This window comes from Pleurodeles waltl, chromosome 12 (genome assembly GCF_031143425.1).
Source record: "Pleurodeles waltl isolate 20211129_DDA chromosome 12, aPleWal1.hap1.20221129, whole genome shotgun sequence".
In the NCBI taxonomy this organism is placed as follows: domain Eukaryota; kingdom Metazoa; phylum Chordata; class Amphibia; order Caudata; family Salamandridae; genus Pleurodeles; species Pleurodeles waltl.
The window spans coordinates 327,799,865-327,816,084 of record NC_090451.1 but is presented as its reverse complement, the minus strand read 5'-3'; the positions used below and the strand labels follow the sequence as shown (position 1 = coordinate 327,816,084).

Below are 16,220 nucleotides of genomic sequence, written 5' to 3'. Positions count from 1 at the left end.
ATGGCTTTTACCAAGGTTGGGGCGCATATCTACAGGTAGAACGTGCTGTGAGCAATTGAACAAAAGTATTTCCGACTTTGCTTGGTTGATCCTTTAACCACCTAGATCTGATTTTTTTTATTTTTTTTTATTCCAGTGCCTGAGTAATGTTTTTATCTTCACCTGCTAGATAAAGGATCAGGTTGTCCGCAAAAAGCTTTATCTTAGGTGCTTTGAGCAAAGGCGCCTTGATGAAGGGATCTTGATGCAGAGCCACAGCCCAAAGACTCAATAAGTAGTGCAAATAGTAGTGGGTATTCTTGTTGAGTTCCGTGGCAGATAGTGATATTTCCCACCAAACGTGAATTGACTAATTTTTGCTTCTGCCTTGTCATATAATCTCGGCAGTACCTGAATTAGCCTCTTGGGAAACCTGAACTGTAAGAAAAGAACTTCCCACTGAACCAAATCAAATTCCTTCTCTGCATCAAGCATTATTATGGCAGCCTTGCCCGCATTATTCTCAAAAGAATCAATTGCTTGGAGCAGAAAGTTGGTAGTTGTGGAGATATTCTGTATGGGGGAATCCCACATTGATCCATATCCACCACTGCTTGTGTTAACAGGGTAATCCTTAAAGCCAATATCCTGGCAAATAACTTAGTCATTGTTTAAAAGACCAGTGGGCCCATTGGAGCCCGGTCTATCATCAGGTTTATCATTCTTCAAGAAGCTAACTTTAACTGCCTCCACAAACTTCCTTGGTACTTTGCAGCCATTTAATATCTCATTGAAAGTGTAATGAAGAATTTCCCCAACTGGGGAGCCAAGATCTTTTAAAGTTATGCCGGTAGGCCATCACTCCTGCATGCCTTCCCAATCGAAGAGTTGGAAATCGCACTGTTAACACCAGCCAATGTAATAGGGGCTTCCACTAGCACCCTTGTTTCATTTGTGATAGCAGGCAGCTGAACTGTATCCAAGTATGCCTTGTTTCTGACGGGATGAACACCCAAAGTGGACATATGTATGCTCTTAGAATGCGTCAGAAACACTCTATATTGGTCAGCTGATTAGCCAGAGAGTTATTGGCCTTGAAGATGGACTGAATCACCATGTTATAATGCTTTTTCTTGATGGACCATGCCAATAGCCACCTGGTATATTCACTTTCCTCATAATACTTTTGTTAAAATGAATTCTGGTGGAGGATTTCTCTGGTCCTATAAAGCTCTTTGAGGTTTGCTTTGTCTGCCTCTAAACGCTCCTCTGATGCAAGAGAGGGCACCATTGCATAAGCCATTGTTGCTGAGTCTAATTCTTGCTGCAAACAATGAGCTTTTCTCTTCCTTATTTTTGAAACCTCAGGGTGATATGACACCCTCTCCCCTTATAAATGCCTTACACCCACCCTAGACAGATAAAGTTGTTGCAGTACCTTTATTCATAGCTAAAAACTCAGACACACCCATCTGAAGAGTGGATACCCAGACCGGATCCGTTAGCAAGGATTTATCCGATGCCCACCTTAGTCTTCTGTTCCGATGAATATGCATTTGTAGTTGAATAACTGGAACCGAATGATCGGACAAGGGGTTCGCTAAAATATAAAAGAGCTCTCCCTTGACTAAGCATGAAAAATCAGAAAGTAGTCAATCATGGAGGCAGTATTAAATTGTCTTGAAAAATAGACAGATTCAGAGCTGGCAGGACGATTAGATCTCCATGGGTCAAATAGAGCTAGATCCTGAATCATTTTCATCAAAACAGCAAAGGATCTCAGATTCTTCTAGTATCTATTTTTACTAGTTGGATCTGTCCTTATGTCTGGAATAACATTGAAATCTCCCCCTATAACAAGGTCACCTGCTAGAGCTACAAGGACTTTATACAATCCTTCCAGCTCGAATGTCTTTGTAAACCTCGCATGGAAAGCCTCGAGCTACAAGAACTGCTACCCCCTTACACCGCTGCACTTGCCAAGGCATAATAAGCCTGGGAAGAAATGCTTAATCGTTTTAGTGGTTTTGCAGACAGTTTCATATGGGTTTCTTGCATTAAAATAACTTGTACCTAGGAGGCCTGCAACCACTGCAACAAGGCCTGGCATCTAATCCGGTTAAGTCCATTAGCATTACAGGAGGCTAATATAATTGCTTTTGTAGCCCTTATTTCATATGATTGTGTCACCTGACCTGAAGTATCCCCCCTATCATTAAATATTTATGCCCCCAATTTCCTACTCTCTATCTGGACCATAATGCCTCCTCCCTGCTCATGCCAAGTCCATCCAGTAAACCCTTTACCAATTCCCCTATGCCTTCAAGTGCCATAGCACTCCTCTCCCCAAATCCCTCCCTGGACACCACTCCCTAGAACTCCCTAGAACCCCTACCTGTCATGGGGCCGCACCCCCCTTAGTACTACCCTCCCAATGTGCCCTTAGCCCCTCCCACCTTGAAGCATAGAGTGCTGTGACATGGAACACTCTGAACCTACATCTAATAAGCGCACAGCGTATGGTCTTCAACAGAACAAGTCAAACAAAGCATGATTAAAAAGAACTTCTTGCCACTTGGGGTGAGGTTCTGTATCAGCAACCCTTCTTTGAATACCAGTTGATACCCATCAGTCTTGAAGCAGTTCATTGGAGGGCCTGAGAAGGGGTGAATTCCACCCTCCACCTAATGATTCAGTGGATAGTAGTCTTCCTACTTCCTTTTATTAACTGAATAAAGTCCTTCGCAGGAGCGACCAAATGGAATTGGCTCACAATTATGGATATCTGCATTGCTCAGGGGAAGGACTTCGATTTAACTTTTAATGTTTATCACTTGCAAAAAATGTGCCAATTAGCTCAGGTCTGACAAAGTTCTCAAGCCATACATGACCTCCCAGGCTTGCCAACGCCGGCACCACTAACCGCTTCAGCCCCGTCCCTCCTGCCATACCGCCTTTGGTTCACCAAGGGAGAGTCTCTCTCCACCCCACTGCCGTTCACGTGACAGCGAGCTGTGCCTCATCCACGCCTCTATCTCCCTTGGTGGGGTGAACCACTGAACTCCTTCGCATTTTCGCAAGCCTCCTTGTGCTTCCCCGGCCGGCCCAGCACCAGCCCCTCTGGTTTCACGCACTCCTGTAGTACGATTACCTATAGCAGCTTCTGTAGCTCCAAGCCTCAAAGGGTGTCATACTGTTGCTTCTTGGATGTGAACTTAGCCACAGATCATTACGGGAGCTCACATGGTTTATGAGTTAATTTTTCACTGTGTTTCTCCTTGGGTACCTAGTGGAAAAGTGTTACCCACGGATCAAATCTCCTGAACTTGCCTATTTTGATTGTCCGACGTGAGCAACCCAGGCAGGAACACATACTTCATACTTGAGTAATCAATGAACGCCTGATTAACTTTAAGTTTATCTTAAAGTGATTTTCCTCTGTTAATGAATGAGTGGTTTGAGTGGTACGCCTTAAATATGTACAAAGAAAATGAATGTAGGGAATTCTACTAGAACACAGACTTCATGTGAGCTGTGAGTGATCCCAACCAGGGCTTTAAGTGGGATGAAAAAAAATTGAGGTTCTCTCAAAGAGACATGGCCTATGTAATACAGGGTGTGACTTAAATGCCTGGTATTTTCCTACCTCCTTCTGTTATTGTGTTCAGATTGATAATACAACAACTGTCATAACATCAAACATGTCAGGGCTATTGGCTTTGTTAATAGTTGTTGCATAAAATAGATGAGTAACAATGTTTGTGTAATTTACTGTGGGCTTAAAAATACCTTGAAGCTGCTAATAAGAAGTAGCAGCAGCTTTAAACTGAGCCTGACCTCTGCCCTTCACCCCTCATGCCACTATGCTTATTCCATGGTGGGGGCTTCCAGATCACTATAAGATGATTATAGCACCTGATTGTGGCAGCATGAACAACAAAGGAGTCTCGTTGGATTTCCATTTAGGGCCTGTGGTGGGTGGTACTGCCTCCCGAGTTAAGATGGTTTTTCATGGTGTGGGTTAGGGCAAAAATGGACAGCCCAATTGGGAACCGTCTCAGCACCTGTGTTTTTATAACTGCCACTACTGAGCACCGACAGGACTCAGTCCGCTAAACGTGCTGATCTCGACACAGCCTAAACAGAAGGATCAAGAAAGAAAAAAATTGGTTTCACTGGGGCTCGTTTTGGTAGTTTGACATGAGGATCTGAGCAACCACCAGGGTAACTGTAAGAGGTGTGAGTAAGAAAGCAAATAAACAGTGCAGTTAAAGAACAATTATAGCTTGGAGGTCAAAAACAGGTTTCCTAACAATACAAAAACCTAACTTAAATGTCACGAAAATGAAGAAAAACTGAAAAAGTATTAAAAAGGAACAAACACCCCCCAAAAAAAAAAATGTTAGCAACATTTTTCTATTGATTGTAATGAGGTTTCTGTAGGAAATCTAATGTGTAAAAGTTCCCAAAGGGTAATTTGACAGAATGGTGGTACTTGGATGTGTGCCAAAAATGGCAGAGCTCATGTATGCCCCCTTTCCTTGGGTTTTCACAGCACTATTATGAAGATGACATAAGTTGGCGATCTTCTTTGCTGAGCCTCACCCGTGGTTCTGTCATCATCCCAATCTATTGTTACTGGTCTCACTATTTCTGCCAACATCTACACGATAAGACTGTCACGTAGCCCACAACAGGAAATAAAAAAGCATGAAGTCAAGTGTCAGTGACAATACGGAGAAAAAGACCAGAGCTCTTCAAGAACACGTGAGTCCTTAAGAACTGCTCATTGTCTCCGGGGAGTGGTGAATCTTTGTGCCCTAGCTGGCGTGTGGAGGGGAGTGCTGGGGCCTACCCACGTGGTCAGGCAGATTGGAGTGGTGGCAGCAGCTTGCAGCATTTATAGCCAGGTGAAGATCAGGAGCATGAGGAGTTTCCCATGAGCCTGCCACCCTTAGCTTCTTCCCCACCTCTTCTTATAGCTTGATCCCCAAAGAGAGCGAAAACAGAAGCTAGCGTCAGTGACAATGCTGAGAAAAAGACCAGAGCTCTTCAAGAACACATGATATGTGGATACAGAGAATGTACATCTGTACATCCGCCTATAGAGTAATTCTAAGAACCCACATTTCCTCTTGGAAATAACCCCATGCAATTTCCTCATGGTGGAATTTCCATCATGAAATGAATCCTGTTACAGTGAAAGAACCACTTTGGCGGCCAAAGCCCGCCACCATGACATATTTTGAAACAGTGGCGGATGGGGAAGAGGTGATGCCTTCACCCTATTGATGAATGTGTTCTCTAAATCAGGCCATCAGTGTTCCATGGTGATGGGGGGAGGCCACGCAAGATGGCTGACAGGACGCGCTTCTAATCAGCTTCGCAGTCATCCCACATCATCCTGCATTACAATGGGGTTCGACCATAATAGAACAGATGGGGAAGGGTGACTGTATACACTTCCCACCCCCTTAAGAACTGCTCATTGTCTCCGGGGAGTGGTGAATCTTTGTGCCCTAGCTGGCATGTGGAGGGGAGTACTGGGGCCTACCCACATGGTCGGGCAGATTGGAGTGGTGGCGGCAGCTTGCAGCATTTTTAGCCAGGTGAAGATCAGGAGCATGAGGAGTTTCCCATGAGCCTGCCACCCTCAGCTTCTCCCCCACCTCTTCTTATAGCTTGATCCCCAAAGAGAGCGAAAACAGAAGCTAGCGCCACTGGGAGCATCGCTTGTGGCTGCAGATGATGGCAGCTGGGGTGCAAGTGGGGACAGACTGGAAGGTGGCCGGGACTGAGACCCAGAGCCCACTTCTGCTGCATCAACTGGGCCCCCCAGGAGGGGAGGTATGCAGCCAGAGACCCAGCCCCTTTCATGGGGTAGGACTGCCTGGGGAGAGGGACGCGGCCTCCCCTGGTGCAGAGTATGACCTCTGCCTGGCACCGATTGGAGGGCCGGGAAAGGAGGTCCCATGAGCCGAGGCAACAGGGAGAGGAAGCGAGGCAGGGCAGGCCCCAATTTCCACTAGTCATGCAAACAGCACCCAGTCTGAGAATAGGAGGGCAATAACGCAGCTCTCCTGCTGCTGGAAACTGGAGCATTTGGCAGGGAAACAACTTGTATGATTCACTATGGGGGCACTTCAGGAGCTAGATGCCGTCTGAAGTACAGCACTGTTGAGGCCAACTAAGTTAGACAGGCCAAGAAGCATTGCGCTGGGCGAGAGGGGTGGATTGTACTCCAGCCCCAATACTGAACTAAGACAACACTGACATTAGAAGAGAGAGAGCCACCTGGTGCAATACATGATACCTGGTACTAAAGAAATACTGCACTGCCCAGACAGATGGTGAATGGGGAGAGTGAGTGGGGAATCATAAAGCCATCTGAGCCCGCGCCAAGAAGACTGGCTCCCCACTACTTGTGCTGTTGTGACCCAGGGCATGCTGCTGGTTGATGAGGCCTGGTGCGGAGGTGCTTGGGTGACCAAGAGGGGGAGGGGGACACTGAAGGAGGGGTTGGATATCCCCATGGCTCGACATGGGGGAAGAACAAGCATGGCAGTCCCACACAAGGAAATACGCTGAACTAGTACATCTTGATGAACCCTATGGCACAGCGGCAAACAAGTCAGGGCAATGGATGAAAAGACAGACCCATGGAATCGGACATAGAGGAGCCTTCACGCGCAGATCTCATGGAGGCGATCGAGGGCTCTCACATGGCCTTGGATGGAAAGATCGAGAATGAGGCCATAGAGGTGAATCTCTGGAGCACTGATCTATAAAAAGGTATCTGATCAGGTGTGAGTCACAGAAGGAACAATTGCAAATCTGCAGGCAGAGGTCACCGCGCTGAAACAGATTACCACAGTCAAATCCAGGACCACCAAGCAAGAGCTCAGCGTGGAAGGGAGATTGATCTGCAGCAACTTATGCCGGTTAGGTTTTCTGGAGTGCGCAGAGGGGACTGCGACAGAACTATTCCTGAAGTACTGGATCAGAGAAACGCTCCACCCATCAAGACCATCATTGCTCTTCACAGGCGAAGGAGTTGGTACCTCCACCATGTCTGGGTGCACCACCACAGGTGGTAATAGCCTGCATCCTCAACTATAAGGATAGGGACAGCATTCTGTGAACGTTGTGACAAAAGCCATACCACTCAATATGAGAGCCATAAGATCTCCAGCTTTCCTGACTGAATGCTGAAAGTTCAGGAAATCAGAATTTCCTGGAAGTCAAAGCTAAATTATGCACCATGGGCTCCAGTACATGTTACTGTATCCGATCAAACTGCAGGTGATTTCTGGCAGTAAATCCCACTTTTTTTATTCTCCTGACGATGTGTGGCAATGGTTGGAGATGTGGGATGAAACCCCAAGGAACAAAAGGGGCACAGGACGATCACTCACAAGTAAGGAAGAGAGCCCCAATGGAACTGAGGGGAGATCCAACATTTCCTCGAACTCCCGCCACACTGAAAGGAGTCAGAACATAGCAAACAGAGGACATGTTGTGGTCCAAAAAGATGGGACCACAGCAATGAACACCACAGGACAGATGACAGACTCCCAACAGAATGTAACATTGGACTCCTCCCCCCCCCCCCCCCCCTAGGGACCGACTTCCGATAGACCCTCCCTATAGGGGCAATGTCACTCAGTGTCAGGGTAAGCTCACCCTCCCCTGGTAATGAGCACGGATGTTGTCTTAGGGTGTCCTGATGCACCCTCTGTACATTTGCCCTTAACCACAATCTCACAACAGATACCGATCCCCAGCAAACCAACTGACCAAAACCAGATCACTTGGCGTCCTAATATGACTCCAAGATATTAGTAAGGTAGCACACCAACTCTCATTAAAAATATATATATTAAAAATCTAATAGTTAAAAGTCAGAAGGGAACAGCTTCCTAAGTATCAAAGATCAGCAAAGCCAGGGAGAAGAATACAAGGACTACAGGTCTACTATAGGCCTTCAAGTCAGCGAAAAAGTCTGCAAAACAGTCAGAGAACACAGACACGACAACAATGAAAGGAAGACTGTTTAGTAGGCAGAGCAAAACAACAAGTGGCACACGGTAAATACCTCCCCCCCCACCCCCACCCCACCGCCCTGGTTTTGCTGTTGCCGCCACCTCCACCTCCACACACAGGATTATGCAGACACATGACAGAGATACAGGCATATGGGCCTCCTCCAGTGTAGCTCCTCCAATATCACTCGCATCTTTAAGCTTGCCCCCAACACCCAGAACAGGAGTGCCTCCGACTCTCTCCTTACTGAACACACAGAGCCTGTCCGTCTCCTCGAACAGACCAGGAGCAAAACAAATGGGCAGAGAATGGCGTGAGAGTAGAGCAACGGCACTTGGAAATGAATTTAGTGCTTAGCCGGTCATGGTGCTGGTGTTTGGAAGCTGGCAGTAACAGTTTTACAGGCCGTCGTGTCAACAATCTAGCCTTGCAATACCATAGAGATCCCTTAGCGGTGAACAGCAGACCTCTCGACTCTCGTGTGACAGTGTGACGACAACAGGTGTGGGCGGGCACGAGCACAACGTCAGGGGAGCAGTGGATAGGTCAGTGCTTTAATTACTCAGAAATTTACCTTTATGAATAGGCCCCTTTATTTTTATTGAGTTAAATAATCTCCTGAAACATTTCCCAGTTTGGCTTTACTCTGAATAGTTTTTAGTAATCATGTTTCTTTGGCAGGATGCATATTTGTTTTGGGTGAAACGTTTCCTGATATGGATTCCAGAATTAATTGTACTAGGGGTCTCAAATTAGAAAAAGTGGGAATTTTGTTGCTTGTGGCAAAGGGAAATCTCTGGCGACATTAAAATATCACTGATTTCAAAAGGAAGAAACCACCTGGTGTCTGCTATATTACTACCAGAATACCACTGACTTTCAGCTAGTGATAAAATTACCACCAGCTTTCATACAAAAAAAAAAAAAAAAAAGAGGACTCATTAAAAAGGTCGTTTTTATGAATGAAAACACATACACATGCACGCACAAACACAAACCCACTCCTAAAGACAGGGGATTTTGTGTCATAGGCCCTATCACCCCAACTGCAAATAATACACCGATATCCAACCAGTGTTATTAGCTCACTGAAGAGTAAATTCACCACTTGCGGTAAAAGTGCAGTCATCTTCAATGCCAAAAGGTTAAAAATAATGTATTTGGGCTGGGCCATGTGTTACAGGTGAAGAAGTCTGAATCTTTCTGTTGAGAGCTACAATAACAGCTACTTTGTTACATAGTGATTAAAATAAAAGTTATTTCTGTAGCTGAATGGTACTGGTCTAGCAGGATGAAGAACGACTGGTTGGATTCTAGGGCTTTTGAATGCATGGTTTACAGTTTGAGCCTAGAGTTCTGATTAGAGCTGGGCATAAACCACGTAATTCAGTGTGGCGTAATCAAGTGTAATTACCAAAAAGATTTTTGTGAGATTACGCATAATTATGTGAGAAGATTAATTCTGCGTTTAGCCCTATTTCTTAACCCAAAATGCCCCCTTGTGTCTAAAATGGGCATGAGAATGCTTTTTACACTAAGAAGTAATGCTAAATCAAATGGAACAGGAATAGCAAGCACGAGCAGCCGCTTGCAGTGTGCACTGTGGTAGGGTAGTCACCCAACTTCTCTTGACACGTAGCACTATTTTCTTAATGCAAAATGGGCCCCGCATGTCCAAAATGGGCGTGAGAGGCATTTTGCACAAAGAAATATCCCTAAATGTACTGTTGTGGTAGACGTTTTCCCCAAGTTACTCTCAGGATCTAGCGATATTGCACCCTTGCATCCAAGATGGACGCAAGGGTGCATTTTGCATTAAGAAATAGCAATAAATTTAGCAGAACACAAAAAGCAAACACAAGCGGTCACTCATAGTTGTTAAATGTGCCATCACAGAGGAATTGTTTTACCCCAAATTACTCTCAATTACCTGAGCAGGCATAACTGTGTTATAACTGGTAATTCCGCAAAGAGTAGTGCAGAATTACCAAAATGACCGATTGCTCCAGAGTAAATAAAATTATGCCCAACCTAGTATTTTTATCACCAAGTACAATCACCATCTGCAATATTTACTGTTTGTGACATGCAAAACCTCGACATAAAATGAAAGAGACACCACTAAGTAACAGAATGGCAATCATGATGTATTTATAATTTACCAAACTATTTCTCCTGCAATAAGACTAAGACTTCACACTTTTCTAAACTGATTTTAGGGCGAAAAGAAGGGCCAGAACATATTACATAAGTCTATATTACCTATAGACAGATGTATTTCTATGCATTCCCAGGGGTCCACCTTGTGATTCCTAACTTTGGCAGGGCAGCATCGCACTGTGTGCGCCACAGAAAGTGTCCTCCATAGCAGAGAACAATGTCATCAACAGTGAATTCTACCTTGTAAATAAGGGCTTCAACAGGAATTGAGCATATTATTGTGAAGATGAAGGTGTGAATTTCTCAACATTTAGGGGGAGTTAAAGGCTATTTTAATGAATAAAACAACATTTTTATTTCATATTTAGGGTTGAGCGTGCAAGCACTCTAGCCTGTTGTAATCTCTCTGTGGGCTTTTAACCACACCTACTGCATGCCCATCAGTTTTGTTGGTTCGTGGGCTTGCCTTTTATAACAAAAAAATAATAATAATTATATATATATAGCTTGATTTTATTTGTGAAAGTGATGCATACGTCCTGCCTTTTAAGTTGTTTAGCCCTCCTCGAGCGCATCAGCCAAATACTGAAAACAAACGAGGCTCCATGTTTTCTGGACTACTTTTTCTTTTTATTTCCTACGCAGCACAATCTTGCTGCACATTTGCTGATAAGTTTGACTGCGGCTGAACTGCAGTTGCATTTTGTGTGCTCCTTCATGCTTATGGCGTGGCGCTTTAAATCAGCTTGCTTATGTAAAACTGTATTACTTTTCATTTTATGTTGTTTTAAAAGTCCGGTTAGGACTTTACAACGCTCATAGCTCAAAGTCCAGCAAATGCTACACCCATTGCATTGCAAATGTTTGTTTATCTCAGTTTATACTTGCAGGTTCTAAAAAAGTAGAAGCCTGTCCAAAAGTACGTTGTCTGAAAATGTATAAGTTTCACTCTGCTTCAGTGTTTCTGATAGGTCACTTGCATGTAACAACAGGATGTGTCTTCAGAATCCTGGTAAGAATGGGTCATATTTGGGCAGTGGTTAGGATACTAGTAATTCACGAACTCTTTTCTGGTCACTCAGGCCCTTCTGAGGCGTTGGCCTGTCACAGATGCTCACAGTTTCATATAAACCAGCTCACCTCTGGACAAAGCGCCCTTTTAGTCACTAGCAAATGTGAAATCTCATTCAGACATTTAGGGCTACATCGCATAACAAGAGCACATGAAGTGCTATTTTGAGCCACAGTTTTGGGCTGACTCGTATCTTGAAGAGCTAGGGAAGTTTTTTTTTTTTATAAATACTCTTCAATCGTGTATAATACCATTTAGATCACTTTCTCATATAGAGCGGAAGTTTAACGCACGTCAGGTAGAATCGCATCTTTATGTGGCAGGGCGTGCAGCCGCCATCCTCTGTGGTATTTTACCTTGATAGGCAGTGTTGATTGGTTATTATTCACTCAGGGGCATAACTTCCATTGGGGAACTAGGTGCAGTGGCACCAGGTCCCAGAGACCTGAGGGGCCTAATGAACCGTGATTGTTGCTGTATTTCACAGTTTAAACAGCGGTCGGGGTACCATTTCCTTCCTTGCACAAGGGCCCATGTTATACCGGTTACCCCACTGTAGTAGTTGAAACTTTAAAGACAGGTGTTGGTTTTGGCTGGAAATACAGCAGCATTTGTTGACTTCTGCAAAGTAAGTACAAATATAATAGAATGGAATATATTAACACAACGCCAAGCCCAAAAAAAAAAAAAAAAAATCATACAGGCCACAACTCGACAAAACAGTACACCCTGAACAAAAAAAGCAGCACTGCGCAGCAATAAAACATTAAATCATGCTGCACAAAAGCACAGTACGAAAAGCTAACATCACCAACAAAACGCCACACAAAAAATATGCACAAATGTTTGTCACAAATTACTACCTCCACAAATCTCTTTTCATAAAACTGTTACAAGATGTACGCACCCATCTTTCCATCTTTGCCTGACCACCAAGGCCATGTAATAGCGCCAGTCCAAAATGTTTTGTGATCCAGCGCTTAACGGCGGCTTACTTCAGGTGGAGTTGGCCATCCTTTGATTACATTCTAAGCACGGGGTTGCCCCTTTCCGTTAGATTACCAAGGCCCAACATTAATGAGCGTGCTTTACAATTGAACCTTCTCATGGGTCCCTTGTTAATGAAATTATCTGAATTTGCAAACGCAGGGCATCCATCACACTTCATCAGACAGTAAACGTCAACAGTGATATGCCAAGGGTGTGAATGTTCGGGTAATTATTACACGGATTGATATAAAGAGACTCACTTTGATGTGCTCTTTTCACCGATGAATTTCAGGGCTGCTATGCTGACACTGGCCGCTACGTGGCAGTATGGCCCAGCTATCCGACTCATTCCAGAGAGTCTGTGGTATAACCGCGCACCTCCTGATGTGCTCACATGCTCTAGAAACTGTAGCAGCGAACTGCCGGTATACATTTCACTCCCGTATGACTCAATGCTCTGGTAAAGGTGGGCAGCCATCGATCAGCTGCATACATTAATAACAGAAAAACCTGCTCCAGCAGGCATCCATTACCATGCTTAAGTGAGAAGAGGAGGGGAGGGAGCTCGGAGAAAAGCGTGCATTTATCAGCAAAACTGCAGATTCCTCGGAAATTACCTGCTTCTTGCGGGAGACGGGCCACCTCACAGACCGCAGCAGAAAGGTCATCGGCTGCATTGCATTGGGTTACACCGAGTCGAATTACTCAATATAATTCAAAGCGCTCCCCCTGGACCCTATGAAGGACCTCGCGATGAAACTTAAAGTGAAAGCGAAGAAATAGCTAAAAACAAAGAATGTCGTCTCGACTGACACCATGTGCACCACGCCGAGATGCTTTAGTTAACAATAGAGCGTAATTTATATGTCGTTGTAAAATGTGTATATATTTTTTTTTTTTTAAAGGCAGCGTCTCATATTAGGATATGTCTTCACTTGATAATGTGTTCACATATGAACTGAGAAACGTAAGATCCGATCTCAGCTCTTCTGCCATAACAACACTGAGTGTTCTTGGGCAACTTACTTTAACTCCCTCTGCCTCACTTTGAGACTGTTAGGAGCAGGAATTCACGGTGAAATTATACACTATATCCGGCGAGTCCATATTAGCGGGACACTATTAAATAGCCTTCCTCTTTATATTGTTTAAATACTTTATTTTGGCCAAAAAGTCATAAAGTCAAAATAAAAATCATATGCCCAACTAAAAACAGTTAAGAGTCGCGTATTGATACAATTCTAGTAGGCACAAGTAGCATATTTACATATACATCAGAAGTGTCAACAGATAACATGCACACGGGTAAATGGTAACATAACTCCATATGACAATCGAGTGCTTGGTGACCTAGGGACAAAATGCAACAAAATGCGCAATAGACATAAAAAAAGTTACCTCTTTACTGACCTGACCAATAAATTCACTGTCATTTATAAAATACTGTGTGTATTTATACCATGTCAATAACATTGTTTGGTACACAAGTAGTGCTGCTGCAGGTATTATTAGTACAATTCAAAGATCAGAATCAATGCTATTACCATTGTGCAGCTGAAGAAATCCTGCATTAGTGTAGTTCCCTACGTGCAATCTGTATATAAGGAGAACATCTCAGCCATGACACAAAATGACCCCCCCAACCACCACCATGATGTAATGAGGGGCTCCTCAGTCTCACATACACTCTTTGCCTAGGGCTGAATGAGCCCCACTGAAGGTTTGTTAACCCCCCTCCCCCGAACTCACACACACACACATCACAGGCGAGTGCAGGCCCCTGGTCTCGGCCCACCCTTACCAGGCCACTTAATGAAACCGGCTCTGGGTCTGGTAAATACTTTCTTTATTACCCACAAATGAAAACGAGCAATACATAAACATGCACGCAGATCTGCCTAGACCAATGTGATATTTATTGGTAGATTTATAACATGTAAACCACAGACTAAACCTTGTCTTGGCAACGTTTAGAGGCAGACCATTCGGACAAAGCACGTGTGGGTTTAAGGAGTGTTTTTTTCTTAGTTTGATCACAAGACTGTCACATAGTCAGGGACTCGGCATGCACAATCTGAACCACATATCTTCTCCTTAAAGCTCTCTCTCGCGCTCTCCATCTCTCTCAACGGACGTTTTCATACTGAGCACCGATTACGTTGTCTTTGTCATCACATAGCATTCTGCTATAAAAGTTTATTCACTTACTCGCCAAACAGAGTGCCCTTCCGACCTCTGCTTCTCGCTTTTCATCGCGATTTTCTTTATTTTCTTTTTAATGTTCCCTCATTGGAGAGCTCGGTGGCAGGAAGAGCATTCTGTGCCTATCTAATGTCTAATTTCAAAGCAGCAGCCATGAAAGTTTGTTAACAGCCGTTCCCAGAGCACGCCGCCCCAGGTGTGCTCTGATACTCCATAATTACTGCGGGATTGTTTCCTCTGACCCGGCGGCCACCCACCAAGCTCAAGAAATCTGGACACAGTGGCCATGTTTATCGCGTTCAAATAAGAGTAGACATTTTAGGAAGCGTTGAATTAAGCTAATAGGTAGCACGTTAAGCCAATTAGTCAGTGTATCCGATGATTATGCCCAGGTTCGCGGGTTCCAGCAGATTTAGAGAACCCAAAGTCATTTGGTGATGTTAGCTGAGTGCAAAAGTTGTCCATTTGTTCGCAGAATCAAATACTCGCATTTAACAAAAACAAGTGAAAACCTAAATCTTTGCCCCGTGTGCATGTTTTTTTCCATCATCGTAATCAAGTTGTACACACACACACACTACTTTATAAATTAATTTTCAGTCATTTGTGCTGCAGGTATATTTGCTCGAGTCGTTTACCCGGCAACAGAATTAACTTTCTGCATTACCTGGTGAAGCAACAAGCAAACATACAAAATGTAACAAATTGTTATACGAAGCACAAAGCCATCGTTAGTTTATTTTGTCGTCAGTGCCTACTGTTTTCTATGGTGGGATAAGACAAGAAACCTCTGGGATATTTTCAGGAAATTGCAATTGTATGCATTAGAATTAATATAGATTAAACCAACAGAGAACTGTGCTTTACATAAGGGGCCTGGAGATGATTTACAAAATCATCCATATCAAGTGGGGATTACAAAAAACATTTTACACACAGGGAGATTAAGTGATTTGTCCAGAATCATACTATTTTGAGTCTATTGTGGAGTGTGGGATTCGAACCTGTGTTCCCAGGTTCCAAAAGTGGCCTCTACAACTGCAAAGCCGCACCACCTCCCGAGCAGTTCAGAGTGCATGGCTGATCTGTTTTTTTGCCCTCCCATGTTCACTAAGTGGGTTACCCATTAAGATTTTGCATGTGGTACAAAGTAACGCAAAGTGACACAAAGCAAGGCATTGATTTACTTACCATTATAAAAACCGTACAAGTGCAGCGCAAAATTCTGCAGCACCTTTATTAAATACTCCCTCATGTGTGCTGTGGACGAACACAGCTCATAAAATGCGTAGGAGATTTGCTTCACTTCAACACATCACTAACAAATGGTTGCCAAAGACTAGGATTTAACACACTCCTATGTTTTTACTTGATACATTTTACTTAAACGAATCTCCATTTTGCAAGGTTTTTTTTGTTCAATTTCGACTGTTTCTTTTGTTTTAAAGAGTGCATTCTTACTAGTTTTAAGCAATTTGAAAAACAAGAGCAGCACATGAGACCAAGAATACATTTCATGAAAAATCAGGTCAATATTGTTTCATTGATTATTTTGGGTAATTTCCATTTGTCCTTAAAAAATATTTTCTGGGAAGGGAAATATATATTTACGGTTGGATTCCAGAGTTAGATGAAGTTATTATTAAAACACAAAACAAGCTACAAGCCATTAAAGGTTGGGGGTCACCCGCACCTCCTCTACCCCCTACTTTCAATGCAGGAACAAACGCCTTGTTTTGCTCCTCAATGCACAGCCTATGTTCTATTGTCAATA

General features: G+C 43.8%; 1 long non-coding RNA gene across 1 annotated transcript in view; it reads right to left on the bottom strand.

Annotated features, from left to right (window-relative positions):
• LOC138268423 (uncharacterized) overlaps positions 1-14,696 on the bottom strand; it is a 114,597-nt gene extending 99,901 nt beyond the window's left edge. The window contains exon 1 of the long non-coding RNA XR_011199996.1: positions 14,453-14,696. This is a non-coding gene — a long non-coding RNA (uncharacterized lncRNA). The remainder of the gene's footprint in view (positions 1-14,452) is intronic.
• Positions 14,697-16,220: the final 1,524 nt, after the last annotated feature.